The sequence below is a fragment of the Anser cygnoides genome, chromosome 6 (genome assembly GCF_040182565.1).
Source record: "Anser cygnoides isolate HZ-2024a breed goose chromosome 6, Taihu_goose_T2T_genome, whole genome shotgun sequence".
In the NCBI taxonomy this organism is placed as follows: Eukaryota; Metazoa; Chordata; class Aves; order Anseriformes; family Anatidae; genus Anser; species Anser cygnoides.
Genome location: NC_089878.1, coordinates 8,048,252 through 8,061,661, shown reverse-complemented (window position 1 = coordinate 8,061,661; position 13,410 = coordinate 8,048,252). Strand labels below are relative to the sequence as shown.

Here is a 13,410-nt window from a genome sequence, read left to right as displayed (position 1 = left end):
GCTGAACTTAATTGATATTGCAATGTCTCTTCTTGCAGGGCAAAAAGAATTGTGCAAGAGTAATTCAGTCTATTGAGTTATTCACAGTCATTGTGTTTGACTGTGCTCTACTGACACTGTATTTTTCTGAAAATATTGGAAATCATTTTCACTGATGGAACCAATGGGAAACAATGAGTCAATCACATGAGACAGTGGATTCAGAAAGCTCAATGCAAATTACTGTAGAAAGTTCTAAGTGCCTTAGTCCATACACTGTCAGTGTTTTTTTTTTTTTTCCTTCCTCAAGGTTACTTGAAAGCAAATATTTGGAGGCTACCACACATTCTTGATTATTGAGAGCCAGTGAAGAAAGAAAACAAATATCTGCAGTAAGAGAAAAACATTGGCAAAGACTAGAAGTGAACAGAAGTGCAGCCAGTTCTGTGGACTTCGGGCATGGTGGTGCAGGTTTTTGTCTGTTTCTGTAAGATAGGAACTTGGGGTCTTTTTCTTATAGACTCTGATGAGCCACTTAGGTATAAGGGTGAACCACAGAGCATTGCAAGTTTCTTTTCCACCCTGGCAATCCACGAGAGCAAACGTGTCATGCCAGTCAGCAACAGTTCCTGTAATATGTTCAAAATACAAATACGTAAGTGGTTAGTCAGACTATTCTATGGATAATTATTTTTTTTTTTGGCTAATGCTAATGTACACTGCTAGATTTGGTCCCATCAGTCTCACATTGAGCTCTGCTTCTGACGGTGGCAGTGTCCTAAGGCCATGCACATATTTCCTCTTCTGTGTGAATGAACACCTCTAATTTGTTTTGGCAAGAGTTTGCTGGCGTGGTCTCAGTCCATGAGCAACTTGCTTTCTTCTGCTCTTCAAGAGCTCCATTCATTCAGGCAAAAAAAATGAATAATTTTCAAGTATTATTTTATCTTGCATTAATTTAGCATTAATTGCTTTAAAAATATGGTAGGCATTAATTTTGAATGTTAGTTGATTGTACCGTGTTCTTGATTTTACTGCTTATCTTCGTAAAGTTAATGGAGTGCATTCCTCTTGTCTTTGTTTGACAGCTTATGAAGAGTGAGCATTAAATATAAACTGGTTTTAGAGTGAAATTACTTGATAAAAGAAGGGTTTTTATTTTGGTGAAGAGACTATGTCTAAGGAAACAGATTAAGGAGGAAGTTTAGATGTGAGAGAAATACACTTGTGTTCATTTTCCCCTTTGTCTAACACAGCAATCTTCGTGGTCATGATTACTGTACTACATTTATATGCAAGGTATTTCACGGTGTGAAATTTTTATTTCCTTCTGATTACCATTTCTCTTTTCTTTGTAGCCTTGATAACTTTAAGAAAAAACAATAACAACAAAAAACTGATGACAATCAAAGTATAGAATACGTGAAATGCTTAAAGTACACTGCTTTTCTGCCAATTGCCCAACAAATGAGATCCTGTACTCTTGAGTCTATATTTTTCAGACAAAGGCTGTGAGAACAGCAAGTGGCACAACGTGAGTCTATTCTTGTGTCAATTACTGTAGTGAAAATGGAAAACAGTGCTACTGCAGCCTGTGAGTACCCTTGAAATGGTCAAGAACTGCAAACGTATTAGCCATTCTGCTCAGCGCAGCTGGTTTAAGTACGCACACCATCTCCGGAAAACTGCTCTGCGGAGCTTAGTAATTTTCTTCCCACTGTGAGGGGATGTTATACAGGGTTGTTTATTATAAACTTTAATGGAATTGAAAGCCAAAGTATATAGACACCTTGTATCAGAGATGGCCTTATGATGAAAGTGCACAGCATGCCTTGCTCTCGAGACACCTCAGTATAGACTCCGATGTTCAGGGAAGAATGTAACAAGGCTGAACCACAAGAAATAGCATAGCTCTCCATCTATATATATAAAAATAAAACTAAAATTATCTACAAAATACATAAAAAGCAGACAATTTAAGTCACTGTCTGACTGCAGATCTAGTGCTATTCCTTTATGGTAGCAGGTTGCATACGAATAACTGAAATTAACTTGCTGTTAAAAAATTTTTCACAGCTCATCTTTAGAAATGACACCAGTATCAACTTAGTTGTGAAACACAGTCTGCAAGCCTGTAATCTTATTGTGTTGCATAGCCATGTAACTGTGGTTGGAGCTCCTTTTTCTTGTCCTCTTGCTTAACAAAGACTGCAAGTGCAACATGAGAAGCTTATCAAGCCTGTTAGCAATCCTGTTGATATATGCAATCCATGCTTTATTTTTGTAGCCTTCTGAAACAGGGTATGTTGTTTATGAAACTCTTCCTAGCCTGTCAGAAGTAAGTGCTTTATTGGTGATTTTTTTGATATACATGTTGGAAATCGAGTCACAGTGAGCGCTAGGCAGCTGAATGAACACTTGTGCTACTAGTACCTAGAACTTGAATTTACTGAAGGAGTATTTTCCCAAATATCTTCAAAAAAAGCAATCCTGACAGCAGTTCTATCTGCCCTCCTGCTTTTTATTAATCCAGATTCTGTTCTCAAAAAACTTCCAGCACAGATTCAAACCCCACCTTGAAGTTCAAGTGAAGTCCGTGGGCACTTGTGAAGACTTAGGTACTTCAATTCTAAAATCACAGATCCATTAAAGACAATTTCGGAATTACCCTCCCAGCAACCGCAATTTTCTCATCTTTCAAAGCTTAGCCAGCTTTGTCCTCAGCTTGAATCTTTTTTTCAAAGCTTTTTCTGTCTGTTGTACAAGATGAAAAGCTGCAAAAAGAAAAATGCGTAAGGAGAGGGCACAACGGATAAAGCGTAGTTACACAGCAGTTGAATTTGAAAGATATGCTCACTCTTTTAATGTCTACTTTCAGCATTGTAAAAGACTATCCTCCACAATAATCTCTTAAGTGCTTTATCTAGTGCTGGCACTCAGTGCTCACTGGTACAAACTGTGCTAACATCTTGGCTAAACTGATAGTTGGCAAGTTCTGTTACACATGTAAGTTCTCTATTGTTTATAGAGCAGCAGTGGTGGGTCTCTGCCACAGAAACGCTTATTCTAACAAGAAATATTGAACCAATCCAGAAAGTTCCTATTCTTAAATTAAAAATAGTTTTGAACTAAACCCAAGCGGCGTGTGGAGTTTTCGCTGAATATAACTCTTGCATACACGTGTCATGCCCTGCAGCACTGCATAAATGCAATTATAAAATTGAATTACAGCATTTTGGTTATGAAGAATTGATTTTAAGCATCTGATTTCTGATCAGAGAGCAAAAGTTCTTGTGAAGAATTCATTTATGGCAAGGAGGAATTTTATAAATAAGAACTTTTTCCTTCTCTAATAAGGCAAATTTGTTTGTGCTGTTTTAAACCAAGTTCATTGTAAAAGGAAGACAGTTGAAGGGATTATAAAAAGTCCCCCCGCTTTTTTTTTTTTTTTTAAAAAAAAAAGTGCAATTCCAGTCCTGGATGTGCTTACAGACTTCTGGCAAATTTTTTTAATAATAAGTAGTTCATGCTAAATTCTTCTTTGTGATAATGTTAGGCCAAATTCTCTGTTTGAGAATGTAGCAGGGAATGAAGGTTCCCTGACAACTTTATCCCATCAAGGATTGTTAAAAAAGCTTACTGAAATGTCTACATCTAAACGTATGCTTTAAACCTAAGACTTTATTATGCCAATAACGGTTTTATACAGTTTAAAAATAAAAAAGTTCCCCAGGGTCTGTTCAGTCCTTTCTTCTTAATGATATTATGCCAGTGGTGTGTACTGCTATTTGAAAATAACTTATAAGAGCTATTTTATCAGAAATTATGTTCTAAATAGAGAAATCAGGACACATTGAATAGGGAAAGTTGATTTTTTTGTGCAGACATTTTTCAGTGTAGTTGGTTTCACGGCATGAGTCTATGGTAGACAGAAATAGAGGTAAATTTCACTTTCAGAAATTTGTTCCAGATGGAGGTAATCCACTGTTTAGCAGAACTGAGGTCTGGGGTTTAAAAAACTGGTAGTGACTTGTACTTCAGTTGAGACCTACTTTCTGTTTGGAGGACCGGGATTTTTGTTCCATCTTTAGTTGGCTAGGTCTTATATGTGCATATCTTAAAAACACCTATGTGGCTTTAAAACTGTCCTAACTGAATTAATTGTAATAATGGTGAAATGGAACTGTACAAAAGAGAACAGGCAGATCAAATAGCTGAGCTGCACAGCATTATATTTTTGGAGCACTTCATCCTTTTATAACACTGCATGCTTTCCTTTCTTTTCTTTGTAGCTGACGTGTGTCTATTCTGCTTTAGTCTACAATACATCTTTTGAGGCATGGTGTTCCAAAGAAGTCCTTGTGCTGTAGATATTTGAGATCAAAGCAAGGACCTATCAAACATGCTAATGAAAACACCTTAAAGCCAGTTTAGTACATAAATACATTTCAAGAAGTGGAAAAAAGTTACTTGGCTAACAACAGCAGTTTTCATGTAGCATGTAATGGAAGATGGTTGATGTATCTACAGCACAAATTAATTCACTTTATGAAGTGGACAGAGTTAAGAGACGTAAAAAGAATTGCATTATGCTATTGCAGTGAATATCAAACAGTCATTTCAGGTAGTTTGCATTTGTAATTCTACTTAGAATATTAGACGTAGGAAATGTTTCTGTTGCTCAATTACATTTAATATGGCAAATTAATTCAGGCAAAATGTGGCCGCCCCATTCAATTCTAAAGTTAACTTTTTATGGAGCATCGAGGTGCTGCAAGTAAATCCAGACTATTTGGTCTAATGCATATTAAGAGCTGTAACACTGTGAATAGATACATGGTTTAAATGTATCCTCTAACTAAGGTATAGCTCGTTAGTGTTTGCTTAACTATAAACTAATCTATCTCAGATGAACAGCAAACAAAGCAATTCTGCAACCACTACAAGATCCTAAACCGTCACCCAGTGTCTGGACAAGAGGCAATGGGCACAAACTGGAGCACAGGAGGTTCCATCTAAACATCAGGAAACAATCCCTTACTGTGCAGGTCACCAAGGGCTCAAACACTTGAGGTTTCCTGGAGAGGCTGTAGAGCCTCCCCCCTTGGTGATCTTCAAAAGCCAGCAGGATATGGTGCTGGGCAGCCTGCTCCAGCTGTCCCTGCATGAGCACAGGGCTGGACCAGATGACCTCCAGAGGTTCCTGCCAACCTCAACTGTTCTGTGCTTCTAAACATTTCTAAATGAGGATTGAAGAAAAAAAATTACATGTACATCTATGATAATCTCTAGATAAAATGTTCTCAAGTTGAAAATGTAGTTTCTTTCAATTTTTCTAATCTCCTGATGTCTCTGTGTGTGGCACCACACAGACTTCTCATAGAAACCACACAAAATAAGGGGTCCTTATTCTTATGCTGTGAAATGTTTTGTTGCACATATTGATCCTAGGGATTTCAGTGGGCTGTGCTCTGTTCTTCTCTGGTTGCTTTAAAGGTCTCTGGGTAGGTATTAGCTATTAGCTCCAGGGGTGAAATGGCAAACCAGAAAATGAACTGAAATGCCTGCTTTTCTGTTCCCCAGCTCTCAGTGCACTGAGCCACATGGTTCAGTGCAGGAGGAGAGTGAAGGACAGTTTATGGGAGGAGTGGGTAGTATGTGGTCTCCCTTAGATGTTCCTATACGCTTACCATACGTCTATTAAACACAGAGAAATAAGGGAACTTCTAATGCATCTTCCTGGACGATCATAAAGCACCACTCTGAATTTAGTCTAGAAAAAGTGCTTCTCATGTCAGACAAGGAAGCATGATCATCCAATCAAAAACAAGAGAGAATGTTATTAATCTGTGTTAAAAAGACTGCTGAAATGGAGTGCGATATCCTGCCAGCTGTGGTTTAGAAATCTCCCTTCTTTATTTGCATTGTGAAGCAGGAAAATCCGTAATCAGTGCAGGGCATGGAAGTGATGGAGAAGGAAGTAATTTAAGTGTTTTTTTCATTTCCCACATGTGTAGGCCTGGAGGGACCCTTTCAGTTCTTCATTCCAATAAGAGCAGACATCTGACAGGCTGTATCCAGAAATCACAAGTCAAAGTCTGGGCGGTGAGAATAGAACGCATGAATTTCTTCTTATGTTTTGATCCTTCATGTGTAGGAAATTACTATTGGAGGGAGATTTGTCCTGTGCCTGGTAGTAGACAAGTTACCTGGGCATATCAAAGGTCTGATCCTGCATCTGCAAGTCTGCATGTTCAGAAGCAACAGTTTCTGCAAGTTTTGGTCACTGCACTTCATGGTTCTTCCAATCTTCTATAACATTTTCTTTCTATAACATTTTGTTATATAACATTTTGTTATATAACATCTTCTATAACAGATTTTAATAATACTGGACTTAAGCTGTGCTTTGCGATCAAATAAAAATGGCTTTCTGGAATGGCAGCAGGTATGAGGTGCTGGTATAGAAATTGTTTTCTACAAAAGAAGTCATAACATTGCCCCTGAAAATATCTGTTATGCATTTTGAAGTGCACTGAGCAAATATTCCAAAAGGAAAAGGGCATGTTATTGCAGTCCTGGGGCAATAACCAGAGTTATAAGATCGATTTTTATCTGATATTTATTCAGCTTTTCTAAATGAAGTGCATCATCACTCTGCAACACTGCATTATGTGAAGCCCTGAAATCCTGTGCAGTTTCTGTCAAAATATACCTCAGTGTATAATTGTGTGCTGCAAATAAGGTCAAAATGTAATGCCGCAGGTCAACTTCACCTGTGAAAAGGTGCACCAAATGTAAGCTTTAGGATTCCTAACTGCAGTTTTGTGGGACAACTTCTTAGGTTTTGTGTTTTGTTACTATCAAACCGTAAGAATAGTGTATTCCTAGTCCACTCCTATACCTTTTCTTCTAATGTGTTGATCACTGCTGAGATGCATATAAATGCCTGGTAAATGCAGGCCGGCTGAGCTCACCAGGCTTAGTCCGGGCTATTTATGTGGAAGAGCATGTACAAACAGGGCCACTGAAGTCCCCAGCCCTGCAGGGCTCACCTGTGTGAGCTGAGCAAGGGAGCTACCACTCCAGAAATTAGCGGTCCTTCTCTCGGAGTTAGGTGTCCACAGATAATTAAGAGGACAACATAATTTTGTGGCAAAATCCCAGGGCAGGTAGGACAGCAGAGGAGGAAAAGGGAAACCTGGAGGTAAGCTTGCAAATGGACTTACTTATTTGTCTTGTGCAAATAAGTAGTTGTTCAAGCACATAAATGGTCATTCAGAGGGTAATATCCATCCAAAATATTGTAGGTTATCACAGTAGCTGTGTTTATATGAAGTTGTATACCAATTAATTCCAAGCTTGCTTAGTGAAACCTTTGTATAAAGATCCCAGAAAGCAAGTAGCATCGCCTCATTTAAAAAAAAATGAAGATAAAAAAAAATCAGATCCCCTCTCCTAACACATTGAGCATCGTATTAATGCTTAGAGCTATCAAAACTACAGTAGCTTGAACTAGATAGATAGATAGAACTATGATTTTATTACTGCAACAGAACATCATACTACAAATTTGGATAAATTCTTAATGTTTTCCTGTGTAATCCATGACATTTATTACAGTTCAAAGGGTTAGGACATATGTGAGAAGACATTTTATCAGCATTTAAGAAGAGAACGCATTTCACTGGAATATTGAAACAATGCAGGAGCTGATTAGACGTGTTTGCTGTGTCACCTAAGCATGAACTTGAACTAAAGGAAACCAGGGAAATGTAACGCTACTGACATTGTGCTCTGCAATGTTGTAACTCAGAAATTAAGTCTATACGCACCACTTGTTTTCAAATTCGGTGTCATCCCTTTATCTAGAGTATAATTAGTGTTTAAAAAACAAGCACCAACCAACCAAAGCCATATAAATATATAATTATTTATATATAAACTTGAAGATGTTTATATTGAGCAAAGGTTCTCCACAATGTGTTGCCTTTTATTTTAGTATCCAGTATTTCTTAATTCCACTCAAATCTGAATTTCTGATATAAATTACTTAGATGAAGTAAACTTGTGATTCCAGTGGATTTCTTGAGGAGCAGGGCACGCACTCAAATGAGTAATGGAGGGAAATTTTTAAAAATTGCAAACTGACCTTTGAAATGTCAGATCTTGGATGTTTCCTGTAATCAACGTTCTGTGATAAATGAGAGCAGTAAATGTAAAGATCCTCAGTTCAAAAGTGTGTGTAATCGAAACCCAATGAGGGATCGATGCCCTTTTGGTGACCTTTTCTGAAAAGGTCAGATGACAACATTCATAGGAAGCTTTTCTTGTACTTGGAGGATGATGATAAATGGATTTGTAGCGTTTTGGTGTCCTAGCTGTGTAGAAAACCTATGTCTGTATGTCTGAATTCCATATATTTATATAGGTATGAATCTATAAAATTCACAGAACTGTTTGCTTTCCTCATGAAAATTCAAATGGAGGTCTAAGAGATCAGCGGAATCGTTCTCTCCTTTTGCATCATGCATCATTAATGATCTAACATGGATAATAATGTAATTACTCTGTTCATAATAAAAAGGTTTGATGACTACAGAGTCAAGCAACCTGGTCACACACTTTGCTATACAGTTTCTGTACTCGTAAGAGTAAAAAAAAAAAAAAAAAAAATAGGAGGGGGGCTTGAGGAAAGAAAAACAAGAGATTTGACTATGCAAAATAGTAAAAATGACTGGAGGTAGAAATAAATCTGTAGAAAGGTAAACAATTTTTACTGTGTTCTCATAAAGAGTTGAACTGCAGTTTAAATTGCATGAAGACTGCTTCCATAGGAGAAAATAGTAGTATGTCTTAGGTGACATATTCCATGAGTATGCAAATATATAATGTCAAATCACGGTGATAAAAAGCACAGGTGCTCTGATTTCAAAGTGGTCTGTTCTACTAATACTTTTTTACAGTACGCAACTAATTTGGGAACTATTCGAAGCTTAAAGATGTCCATTATTTCACAGCATTGTTCTGCGTTCTGAAACTTGAACTACAGTTTTCAAGTGTTGTGTTTTTACTTGCATTGCCAGATGGTTTGATGTTGCAGACAAACGGGAAATTGAATCTAATTCTCCTGCGATGGCTGACTGATGCATTTTATACCAGATACAGTAAGTAAAAATGGGCTGGGAATATCTCGTTTCATGACTATTACAACTTTGATTAAAAGATGGGGTACGCTAAGACAGTTTTGTCACAGTCTTCTTTTGAAAGGCAAGCTAAATATCTTTAAGTTCAGGCAGTATACACAGCATGTTAAATTGTTGTCTTTCAAAGTAGAGTGGAAAGAATTACTTCCTTTCCTAAGCATTTTAGACTTAACTATGAAATGAGTTTTCAGTAAATGATTTCTCTAACAATAGCATAGATGAGAATAGCAAATTAGAATAGTAGAAGTCAGTGAAAAGGTCAAGAATGCAACCATTTACTCGCTTATTTTTGTACTTCGTGTAAATTTTCAGCACTGTGCACAATGCACCTTTATTATAACAAAGAGACCTGGCATTTTAATTCACTGCACATAGCAAACCTTTATAAACCTTTCTGTTTAACCAAAAATGATAAATGCCAGAACCTTGCATGCTCTAATCTATTGTTTAACCACAAAGGTGGAAACGTATTAAGACCTTCAATCTCTCACTATGCTACATACTTTGTTATGAACAGAGAAGTTAGTAATAGCGATTGTACAGAAGATGGCATGTTGTTTGGAGACTAAACCCTTGGACATCCGTGTCACATAAGCAGTAAATATTCAGAACAATGACTTTCTTCATGTGAGCTAATATTTCACCTGCAGTTTTGCACTTATCTTTACAAATCTTAGTTTGATTCTAAATATAAAAGAGCAAATCAGGCACTTGGTGACGCAATTACTGGATTTTGTTTTCATAACTTAGTTTGTAAATGTACATTGCATTTCCAGGTAGTGAGGTCAGGCCTTAATTTCGCTGTAAAAACACCTGTCATAGTAAAATATTTGTCCTCGTAACATGAAACAATTTTTTAAGCTGTTACTGGAGAATATTAATTCAAAGACTTTTTTTGGCTGGTACTTTTTACTGATAAAATAGTGTGGTGTTTACCTGAAAACACACTCCATCGGGGATGTATTTTTTTGTAGAAACAAAGCATTTGAAGACACTTTGAAGCTCCAGCTAGCGTTATGAAATCTGTTTGAAAGTCCTCAGGAAGTTGTCTCCATTGATACATGAGAAAACCTGATCTAACTTATTTAAGTATTTATTGTTATCTTTTGTCCTCTTGTCTTCTCTTCAAACTAGATCAATTCATAAAGTTAAACTTGTCATGATGCCCCACATGAAACTTCTGCTGTGCTAGAAAAAGCACTAGTTGTTTCATTACCTGTGTGTGACAGCTGGTTTTAAGAACAAACCAATTCTGTTCAACAAGGTGGGTTTTGGGTTATCAAAAGCTGCCAATAAAGAGTGTAAGAGTGCAGCAATAATATGCAAAGTTTTAAAAGTTTTTTTCTTTTTAAGAAAGTCTACTTGCCTTGAATTAAGATTTCTCTCATAGAGTTACAGGCTCTTGATTTATTATTAAAGTGTGTATTTTGTGAAAGTTCATCTAAAGAAACAACTGCCACCCAGTTGGCTGTTACAGCAAACATATCTGAAATACCATCAAATGCCATCATTTTGACCTCCTGTCATGTGCGTGTCCTTTCACTGTGTTTGGCCAAAGATAACTATGATGATAGAGTTATTTTTTGGGGAAAGATGGTAAAGCTCTGTGAACTGGTATAATCATAACATTTCTGCATCTTTATCTGATAACGATGTTCCAGTAGAAAAAAATGCTGTGGTAATTTATAAAGGAGACTTTCTACTATCATTACATTTTCAATTGCTGAAAAGATGTATGGCATTTATAAATGCCAGTTTCAAAAGAGAAAGCTAGCATCAGTTTTTTCTTTTCAGTGTTTCTTTAGATATTTCCATAAAGAGTTTGTCATTATCATTTTCCTTTCATGAATAGAGCTCAAAATGCTGATGCTACCAACTTTCAGCTTTGTAGAAATAAACAATTCATGTTCATACAACACAGTCCCTGACTGAGGGAGTGTAGAGATATATAGATTTGTGGTGACTTGCTATTTGGTTATTTGGAAGGGAAATAAATGTATTCAGGAGACGAAATAAGTTCTCTCAGGGCAATTTCATAAGTTTGAGCCATAGAAAAATTTTTGGGAAAAAAACAAACATAAAAATCCCACACTTTGTGGCTCTTCTCTGCTTTGTGGCTCTTCTCTGCTTTTTTTTTTTTTTTTTTTTTTAATGTATTAGTCTCAGCTCTGCTCAGAGCTTACATCAATGTTAGACAATTCATCTTTCCACGGAAATGATCTTCTTTAGCTTGGACTCATTTCTGTAGCATAACACAAATGCTTCCTATTAGTGTGAACTGGTTCTAACCTCAGCAAAGATGGGGAATGAGCCTGATATAATACAAATTTTCCCTTGGCACAGAACAGTTGAAAAAAACTCTTATGCAACTTCTTATAGGTACATCAGCACAGAGAGGCAGCATGACTGATGCAAAGGGAAAATGTCCAACTGCAGCTGTGCCACAAAAAGATTTTGCAAATTCATAGCTATCTATTTTCAGCCCAGGTTAGTACATACTTAGTTTTTCCATATTTTCTTTTGTGTGAGTGTCAGTCTTGGTGGGTGAAAGCATGGATTTTATTCATGTGAAAGGCAAAATGAGCTTCTCTGAGAACTGTTAAAACCATGAGGTTTAAGTTTGGCTTCAGGAAGACAGCAGCTCAGGGGTAAGAGGTGTAAAGCAGGCACAAAAGAGCACACTGCTCTATAATAAAAATTTAGCACAGGCAGTATACTTCAGTGTGCAAGGAAGTGCAGTTGTCTTTCTGAGTTTTAATCCCCATTCATGAATTGATCAAAAAGGCCATAAGTGACCTTTCCTCCCTTTTGCTTCTCATTATTGGAGGTGAAAAATAAATAAAAAAGCAAATAAACCACACTTTTGGAAATCAGACTGTCAACTCTGACATTGCATTTGGTGTTTTTACTAGAATCTGACTCAAAGAACTAGGAAACGTTAACAAAGTTAGTAGATGCTATATAGTTTTAGGAAGGAAAAGTAGGATTCTTAGCATTTTTATCTTTTTCTTGGATAAGGCATAACCACTGCTTGCGTGGAGTCACCTGTAGCTGAACTAGGAGGTGATGGTACAAGACTGGCTGCTGATGGGCCACTAGGAAAGAGAGGCGGCTTGAAGGACTGTGGACAGCTGCAACATGATCAGTGACTAGTGGTTGGTGATAAAATACTGCCAGTCACTGTGTGGGAGATTTATAATGGTTTCCTTCAAGTACTCACATTTCAGACCTGGTGGCTGAGTGTATGAAGCAGATGTTTGACTGCTCCTGTGATTTGAGACCACGATGGTGATAAACAGTCTGACATCAAATGAGCAGCAGTAGATTCAAACCTGTTGCATGGGAGATAGACACAGTAACATATTATATGTGGGATGAGCAATTTACTGAAGATTCAGAGCTTGAGTTATGACACTAAGTTATCAATCACATGAGATTTGCATTGAGAGGTGTTTGCTTTCTGCCTACAGATAAAAATCTCCTGTGAATAACTTGAGAAATTTGCATGTAAACCTGCTCTGCAATGTAAATGTGAGTCAGGGTCTTTTATTTTCTGTTTTGTCATGAAGAGGTATGTTTAAAAATATACTTAAAGTGTATTTGTATACTTTTTGTATTTTGTACAAATGTACAATGTACAATTTGTATTGTGTATACTTTATATACATATACTTTATTTACATCAAATAAATCTCAGTTTGGGTACCTAGATAACTACAGTGCTCTTTGTACAAAGCACTGAGAAATTTTTAATTAAATCTGCAGTTTTTCTAAATGTTCCATCTATTGAGACATACCATTTTAAACCCTCAGTTATTGTTCAGGGGCTCTAATGTTTTCACATGAAACAATGCATCCTGCTTGTTGGACACTGAATCTGAAAACATAGGAAACTTCGATGTTTAATCTGTCTATATCCCTATAAAAATCTGGTATCAATATACTGATAATTTTGTAGGATGAAATTTAATTTTGTTGTTGATGTTCAGGGCTATTTCTGCTTAGAAGGGATAAAGTATTCTTCTTCAATTCACTGTTGTTGTAATTCTTAAGTTATCTCTTTGAATAATTGATTTTTTATTCAGATGTTGTAATGAATCTCACTGCAATAGTCCGTTATACTAGGATTTTCCTAAGATAAGCAAGAAATTACTTTCTGCAAAATTTTTATAAAAGGTTAACCCAGAGCCTGAAACACATTTGCACTCTATCTATCCATTGAGCC

At 36.7% G+C, this 13,410-nt stretch overlaps 1 long non-coding RNA gene across 2 annotated transcripts in view; it reads left to right on the top strand.

Moving 5' to 3' along the window:
- Window positions 1-13,408, top strand: part of LOC106034435 (uncharacterized) — a 48,873-nt gene extending 35,465 nt beyond the window's left edge. For both annotated transcript variants that reach the window (XR_010832362.1, XR_001206070.3), the window contains 3 exons: window positions 9,066-9,146; window positions 11,565-11,672; window positions 12,204-13,408. This is a non-coding gene — a long non-coding RNA (uncharacterized lncRNA). The remainder of the gene's footprint in view (window positions 1-9,065; window positions 9,147-11,564; window positions 11,673-12,203) is intronic.
- The last annotated feature ends 2 nt before the right edge of the window (window positions 13,409-13,410 follow it).